Here is an 8,903-nt window from a genome sequence, read left to right as displayed (position 1 = left end):
ATAAATAGGTGCTCAGTACATAGGTTACTGACAACCGAGAAAAAAAAAACAAAGAAAACAAAAGGATGTCATCCTGTCATAGCAACGCATGTCAATGGCCGAGCTCCTGACACACCCTGAGCTGACAGGGAAGGCAGGGTGTCTTTAGAAAGCTGTTAATAGGGATGGTGTGGGCCAGTGCTCCTTGTGTCATCAGGTCTTATAAGAATTTTAAAATCCTCAAAACCTAATTTAATAACAAATATGTTATAATAATTACAGAATTAGGAGTTGAATTAAACATTAGAAGAAGCTTTCATGTTCCTGGACCAGAACTGAGCATCATCTTTGGAATGGAAAGCCATTTACTCCAGTGGCAGTCTGAGTGAATCAAGACTTGAGCAGGAGAATTGTCATGACAGAGCACCTTAATAAGTGAACTTTCAATTTGATTTCTCCCTGATGGCATCTCTCTTTTTCATGGTGTGGAAGTATACATGTGCCCTGTTATTGTGGCATTTAATCAACTAGGAGAATTATTTCATAATTTCAACACAGTGTCCCCATAATCTTTCTTTAGCTGATGATTGCATCTTGATTTTTTTTTAAAATGTGGTAAATATTACTGTTTCTGCCGCATAGATTCCCATCTGATGCCTTGATACCAGTGCTAAATGCAGATTCCATCTACAGTCACTATTTGTAAAGGAAAGGTTTCAAATTAGCTTCCTACAATTATTAAATACTAGGTCTGATTTGAAACTGTGATCAGCCTTGTGGGTATCAAATGAGAACAGATCTTTTGTATGCTCAGCATTTTATTCATTTCATACTTTTGCATTCTTCATAAACAGGTGCATTCGCCCTTTTAGTGAGGAATCCTATCTCATTTCTCCCTTTCTGTCTAGCCTGTTTTATAAGCTGCTGATGACATAAAGATAAATGTAACAGCTTGTATATCTGCCGAGCTCCATTGCTTCACACTTACACAGTGACATTTTTTCTTGTGATTTTGGAGCTTTACTTACTGTTGCCATGTAAGAACATTGTCTACACAAAGCTTTATAGCTCATTCACATTGATTGCTATTCATTTTTCTGTATTTTTTTAAAATTCAAAACAAAGGACCTAATTATCTCCATACACAACTCATGGCAAAGGCTGACAGTGTGTACTGATCTGTTTGCATTGCTCAATGACCCCAAACAAGATACCAAACTGAAATGTTTCATGTTCATCCTTGTTACAGAAAGCAAACATTTATTTACTGTAAAGATGAAAACTCTGTCATTTACAATTATGGCCTCCACTACCGCTTGGATTACTAAAAAATATGTGAGCTAGGAATCTCGATTAGATGTCCCAAGAATCTGGTTTGCCTGTCAAGGTAGGGTCTTCACACACTGTTTGAGATTCCTGTTGCAGCACTATCCATTTGCTGAATCTCATTTGCACATAGCAGGTGGTAGAGAGAAGGGCATCACTTTCTTTAACATTATAACAAGGTAAAGGTGGCATTCCAAGAGTGGGTAAATATGCAGAAAACCGCAGAATCCTACTTGGCCGTAGGGCATGATAAAAACAGGCTTTCTACATCATATTAATGCCGAATCAGGCTCTATTTCCATGGCAATACACCCTAAGACTTGTCAAATATCACATTCTATGGAGCTTCAGACCATCCTGATTAGTATAAGCTATAAGACACACTTGCATTATGTTAGACTCTGGAAAAAAATTAGAAAGTTAGGTTCTGTCAAAACAATACAAACATCCCCGGAAACAAAACAACAAAAATCTTGTACAGAAATAGATGTTTATTTGATGGAGTTTTTTCCAAAGCAAAAATCTACGGTATGTACATTTGATTTGAAAACCTGCATCTGTTCTTGATTAATTCCTTTTTAAGAAAAAAGACATGGCAGGAAACAGCATAAAAATATAAAAACAAAAGTACTAAAAATGACAAAGTACTTTACATAATAATTATTTACAGTAAGCTTAAGCCTGCCAATCTGAAGGTTTAACCTCATCTAAGGAAATAATGGTAATAAAAGTAAAATGATATGAAAAATCTGGGAAAAATCCGCAGACCTTGCCAAAATCTGTCAGACTGAAAGTCAATTACACACCTTGGCAATTGACAGTTCCCATTCACAGCAGGTAAGGACCCTGACCCTAGTACCTCTTAAGTGGATTGGATATTAAATGCAAAATATATTAAAAATAATCTTGTGTAGTCTTGCATTTTAATTTTTTGCTGAAAAAGCTATGTAAAACAAACAATCCACAATTAAACAAGGAAAACAAATAACAGATTTGAAACCTACATTTTCTAGCAATAGTAATTTTGTATGTATGAACTTGTATTCTTTATTATATTTTTTAAATACTTTATTTTCATGTTCAGTTTTGGGTCTGCTTGAACTTACAGCTTACTGGGACATCATATTTTCGAAGGTCAGAAAGAAGGGATTTCTGCTCAGGCTTGGTCATCTTCTTTTCAAATCACACACACTCAAGAGAGTGAAATGACTGGGAATCTGTGAAGGGACAGATCTGCTTTCTTCTATAAAAGCTTAGCATGAGTGTTCAGAGAACAGCCAAGACCCTGGCTTGTTGCTCACAACAGCCTTTGTCTTTTCTGAAAGGCCCCCTCATCATCTGACGCCTTCTAACGTCTCACTCAGATGCGAGCAGGGCTAGGTCCGGTCAGCATGGGGCTGGTTTGCTTTTGTAAGTGGTGCTGATATGAAAGTAAGTGGATCAGATCCTTTGGATCAGGATTTTGAATCCTTCAGATGTGGAATCAAATAGATGTCCTGGCTGTTTGATGTTTGAAGAGCCAGTTTAAATTCTGCCCTAGGCATGCACAGTCTGGCTTGCCTAGGTTTCCTTCTTCAACGGGCTGGATACACAGCGTCTCGCTTCTTCCTCTGACCTGCAGTACAGCTCGGACTTTGGTGCAGAATGACCACCATGTGCCACCCATGGCTGCACAGCACTTCAATAGTGGGTGAAAGGGTCCTGGCGCATATGTCAAGTGCTTTGGGTGAAATGTTCCTGTATTACGATGAAGAATTATGATTATTGTTGTTGTTACTATTGTAGCGTATTGCAGGTTCTTTCTCAGAACTAAAGAACAGTGGAGACGCGATTAACCAAGCACTGGCTTTATTTTACAACCACACCAAAACCAAACACAGGATCTACACACACATGAGGAGACTGACGAACACGTACACACATTTAGGGTGGTAATTACCTAACAACACACTCTACTTTTACAGGACTACACAGGGCACTAGAATTACTAGGACATTATTTACACAGGCAGGGTCAGCCGCTGGTCATCGTGCTGACCCTCAGACTCTTCCCGGCTACCACTCCCAGCATGCCCAGCGGTACTACGAGCGCCTAGGGGCGCTTCCTCCTCACCACCAGGCGAGGGCGTTACACTGCCCCCACCTGAAGCGTCTGGCGTCTCGCCGACGTCGAACACCCCCCTCAGGCTGTACTCGTATTCGGCCAACTGCTGCGGAACCCTGCGTGAGCGGCCGCTGCGCCGCGGTGACGGCTGGCGATCCACGGACGCCCCACTATCGGCCGGCTCCGGCCCCGGCTGCTCCTCTGGAGCCTCCCCACACGGCTCCTCCTCCCGGGCCCGGTAGGGGGCCAGGCGGTCTCGGTGTAGGACCACCACTCTCCCCCGTGTTCGCAACCGGACACGGTAGCAGACCTCGCCCACCACCCCGAGTACCTCAGCGGGCCCCTCCCACGACGGCGCCAGCTTAGGACTGAGGCCTTTGCGGCGCCGCGGGTTGTACACCCAAACCGAGTCCCCGGGCTGGAAGGCAGGCCCCCTGCAGCGCAGGTCGTAGTACCGCTTCTGCCGGACCCCCGCCTGTGTCAGGTGGGTCCGTGCAAAGCTGTGCACCCGCTGCATCCGCTGCCGCAGGTCCCACTCGTAGTCCGGTCCAGCCGGCGGTGCCGACCCGTCTCCGGGCGGCGGGCCGAAGACCAGGTCCACCGGTGTTCGCATTTCCCGGCCCAGCATGAGCGAGGCCGGGGTGCACCCGGTGGATTCCTGGACCGCGGTCCGATACGCCCAGAGCGCAAGGGGGAGGTGGCGGTCCCAGTCCCGTTGGTGCCGGGACACCAGGGTGGCCAGCTGGGTGGCGAGCGTCCGATTAAACCGCTCTACCAACCCGTCGCTCTGGGGATGCAGCGGGGTGGTCCGCGTCTTAGTAATCCCCAGGCGCTGGCACACTCTGGCGAAGACCTGGGACTCGAAGTTACGCCCCTGGTCACTGTGTAACTCCTCCGGCACCCCCAGCCTGGCAAACATCCCCTCCAGCAGTGCATCGGCCACCGTGGGGGCACTCTGGTCCGGGAGGGCGTAGGCCTCCGGCCACTTCGTAAAGTAATCCATAGCCACCAAGACGTAGCGGTTCCCGGCCTCGGTGCGCGGAAACGGGCCCAAAACGTCCACTCCCACCCGCTCCATAGGAGCCCCCACCTGGTGTTGTTGGAGGGGGGCCCGAGAGCGCTCGGGGGGACCCTTCTGCGCCACGCACACCGCACACGTTCGGCAGTACCGCTCCACGTCCCGGTGGCAAAGACCCCAATAAAAATGGCCTCGGAGACGCTGCAGGGTTTTTTTACCGCCGAAGTGCCCCACACCCGGTTGGCCGTGCACCGCTCGGAGCACCGCCCCGCGGAGCGACCGAGGCACCACCAGCTGCCACCGTACCTCGCCACTGGAGGGTACCCGCCACCCCCGGCGCAGCACCCCGTCCTTTACCTCCAAGGCCTCCCACAGGGCGCAGAGGGCCTTGACGGACTTCGGGTGCGGGGCGAGCTCCTCTCGTGTAGGCCGCACTCCTGCTGCCCTCCAGCGGAGCACCGGGCCCACGTCAGGATCAGCTGCCTGACGCTGCGCCAGGTCTGGCAGGCCCACCCCCAGCGGCCCCTCCCGGGCCGTGGCCGCGGCGCTCACCCCCGCCACGGTGCGGACAGCCTCCTCACGCTGCTCCCGCCGGGCGCAGTGATGGCAGTCCGCGGCCTCGCAGGGGCGCCGCGAGAGAGCGTCGGCATTGAGATGGCGAGACCCCGCACGGTGCACGACAGTGAAGTCGTACTCCTGCAGGATCTCTATCCATCGCGCCATCTGTCCCTCTGGCTCCTTAAAGTGGAGCAGCCAGGTGAGGGACGCATGGTCGGTCCTCAGCCGGAACCGGGTCCCGAACAGGTACGGCCTGAAGTGGTGGACCGCCGCCATCACCGCCAGCAGCTCGCGACGGGTCACGCAGTAGTTCCGCTCAGGCCTAGTCAGAGCCCGACTGTAGTAAGCCACTACGCGCTCCCCATCCGGCCCCTCCTGCGCCAACACCGCCCCCACCCCCGAGTCACTCGCGTCGGTGTCGAGTATATACGGCAACCGCGGGTCGGGGTAGGCCAGCACGGGGGCTCCCACCAGAGCTTCGCGCAACCGGCCAAAGGCAGTCTCACAGCCCGAGTCCCAGTCAAAACGGCGGCCCTTGTCGGTGAGGCGGTGCAGCGGGGCGGCGATGCTGGCAAAGTCCCGGACGAACCTCCGATAGTACGAGGCCAACCCCAGAAAGCTGCGGAGCTCCGCGACGGTGCGTGGAGTCGGCCAGCCCCTCACTGCGGCGACCTTACCTGGGTCCGTAGCCACCCCTCGCGGTCCAACAACATGTCCCAGGAAGGTCACCTCCCGCCGCAGGAGCTCGCACTTGCGGGGGTTGAGCCTCAGGCCAGCACGGCGGATGCAGGCCAGCACCGCCTGGAGGTTCGTCAAGGCCTGGTCAAAACTCCGTGCATGAACCAGCAGATCGTCCAGATATAACACGCACTGGTTCCGCGGGACCGATGCCAGCACCCTCTCCATCAGCCTCTCGAACGTCGCCGGGGCATTGCACAGGCCAAAAGGCATGACAGTAAACTGCCAGAGGCCCTGGCCGATGGAAAAGGCCGTCTTCGGGCGAGCATCGGGAGCAAGCGGTACCTGCCAGTAGCCGCAGCGGAGGTCCAGGGAGCTGAACCAGGTCGACCCGGTGATGTAGTCCAGGGCGTCATCTATCCTCGGCAGGGGGTAGGAATCTTTCCGGGTGACCTCATTCAGCTTGCGGTAGTTGACGCAGAACCTCCACGAGCCGTCTTTTTTTTTAACCAGTACGGCTGGCGCCGACCACGGGCTCGCGGAGGGCTCAATCACCCCCGCTGCGGCCATCTCCCGGATCTTTTCCTCGGCGGCGGTCCGCTTGGCGTGGACCATGCGTCCTGGTGGGATGCGGATGGGCCGAGCGTCGCCGGTGTTGATCTCGTGTTGGACCAGGGCAGTGCGGGTGCAGTCCTCATCCCTCGCCGCAAAGAGGTCTTCGTTCTGGGCGAGTAGCTGCTGGAGCCGCTGCCGCTGGTCCTGATCGAGGCCCTCGCAGCTCCGCTGGAAGAGGTCCTCAACGGCACGCTTCGCTTCCACGCAACGCTCGGCCCCCGCCGCCGCCTTGTCTGGCCCCCCGGCCGACTCAGGGGCAGGATCCGGCACGCTCGCTCCCCGGCTCGCAGGCCTGGTCTGCCCCGGCGACTGACGCCGCCGCCGCCGCCGCTGCCTCTTGTTCCCCCGGCTCCGGCAAGCCCGCGTCCCTCGGCCCTCGCCGGACCTGCCCTCCACCAGGTGCAGTCGCTCCCCCTGCCACACCAACTCCTGCCGGTCCAAGTCCAACCTGGCCCCCACTCGCTGCAGTAGGTCCAGCCCCAGAATGCAGTCCTCCTGGATGGGTGCAAGGTAGCAGGGGTGGCGCACCGTCGCTGCACCCAGACGGAAGGCAAGCACCCGTTTCCCCCGGACTGCAGCGAGCTGTCCCGTCACGGTCCTCAGCCGCAGGCTGGAGGCCTCCCATCCTGGGGGGTTGGTGCCCTCGGTGTCGGGGAGGACGCCCGGCCGAAGTAGGGTCACTGATGAACCGGTGTCGAGTAGGGCCAGGCAGGGTTGGTCCTCAATCCGGCAGTGGAGGTACAGGCCCCGGCTACAGCCGACTCGCCCCACGGTGGCGTGAGGGGCGCCGGTTTTTACAGCGCTCTCCGGAGCGGGGGTTGAGGTGTTCAAGGACGGCCTTCCCCGCGCTGAGCCGCCCCGTTCCCGTTTCCCGACGCCGATCGGGGAGAGCGAGGTTCGGGTGCCCGGCAGACCCGGGCTCGGTGTCCTCTTTTCCCGCAGCGGACGCAAATCAGCGTGCGGGGCTGTTCCGCGGCGGTCGCTGCACGGGCTGGCTCCTCTTCCCCCTCGCTGGATTCCTCCGTCGCCGCCTCGGTCAGCCGGCAGGGCGCACTGCGTCTGCTGGCGCTGCCAGTCACCCCGAACACTACCTCAGCCCGTGTAGCAAGGGCCAAGGCCTGCTCCAGCGATGTTGGCGCGGCCAGCTGCACGTGGCGCCGCAGCTCCTCGGGCGAGAGGGCCTTGAGAAAGGCCTGGAGAGCCATCTCCCGCTGCGCCTCCCGGGGGAAAGTTGGGTATCCTCGGCGGGCGAGGAACATGACATCCGCGGCGACCGGGCCCAGTCGCTCTCCTGGTCGGCGCCGCCGCAGGGCCAGCCTCTCCCGCATCAAGTCCGGCGCCTCCTCTACACCGAAGCGCAGCTGGAGGGCTGCTGCCAGCGCCGTGTAGTCGCCTCTGTCCTCCTCCGGGACGTCCAGGAGCACCTGGCAGGCCGCTCCTTCCAGCGCCGCCGCCAGGTGGCCGGCCATCTCCGCCCGGCTCCAGCCATTCGTCCGGGCCGCGAGCTGGAACTGCGCCTTATAGGTCTCCCAAGGCGCCTCACCATCGTAGCGACCTGGTCGCACCCGCGCCGATGGGTGTGGGAATCGCTGATCGGCTCCGGCAGGGAGGGCATCCTCTCTCCGGGGCGGCCGCCCCAATTCCACTGGCGGGACCACTACTGGGTAGCCCTGGTAAGGGCTGTGGCCACCTGTCGCACCCAGGAGTTGCTCAGGCTCCTTATGTGCGCCGCCGATGGGTTCTGCGTCTTCCAGCGTCAGCCGGCGCTTTATGGAATCGGGTAGTGTCTGCCACGAGTTGTTCATTCTGCCCGCTTCTGACACCAATGTAGCGTATTGCAGGTTCTTTCTCAGAACTAAAGAACAGTGGAGACGCGATTAACCAAGCACTGGCTTTATTTTACAACCACACCAAAACCAAACACAGGATCTACACACACATGAGGAGACTGACGAACACGTACACACATTTAGGGTGGTAATTACCTAACAACACACTCTACTTTTACAGGACTACACAGGGCACTAGAATTACTAGGACATTATTTACACAGGCAGGGTCAGCCGCTGGTCATCGTGCTGACCCTCAGACTCTTCCCGGCTACCACTCCCAGCATGCCCAGCGGTACTACGAGCGCCTAGGGGCGCTTCCTCCTCACCACCAGGCGAGGGCGTTACACTATAGTTTAAATAAGATAGAAATAAGAGGAGACCATTCTGCCCACATAGACTGTTTGGTTGCTGATGGCTAATTTCTCTGAGGTTCTCGCCCTACTGCTTCTTAAGAAAAAGCCAGTACATTGATTTTGACAACATGGCTGGGCAGCTTGTTCCATCCTCCCACAACCCTCTGTGTAAAGAACCTCCTCTTCCCAGATTAAAATGCCCTTCCCCTCAATTTCCGTTTCCTCTAGTGTGAGTTTCACTGTTGTTTCTGAAGGCATCCAGAGGGCTGACTTTGTAAATGCCTCTGATGGTGTTAAATACAGCACTTGAACCTGGATCTCGTTTAGTGTATTAGGGTTTGAGCACATTTGTTTGAGCCCAGGCAAGTGCCTAGATGCAGCAATAGCGTATTTTAAATAGACACATGATTAGATATAGGAAAAGTGCACATAATGTTCTAA

Source organism: Lepisosteus platostomus, chromosome 8 (assembly GCF_059453375.1).
Source record: "Lepisosteus platostomus isolate fLepPlt1 chromosome 8, fLepPlt1.hap1, whole genome shotgun sequence".
Classification (NCBI taxonomy): domain Eukaryota; kingdom Metazoa; phylum Chordata; class Actinopteri; order Semionotiformes; family Lepisosteidae; genus Lepisosteus; species Lepisosteus platostomus.
This window is presented reverse-complemented; position numbering follows the sequence as displayed.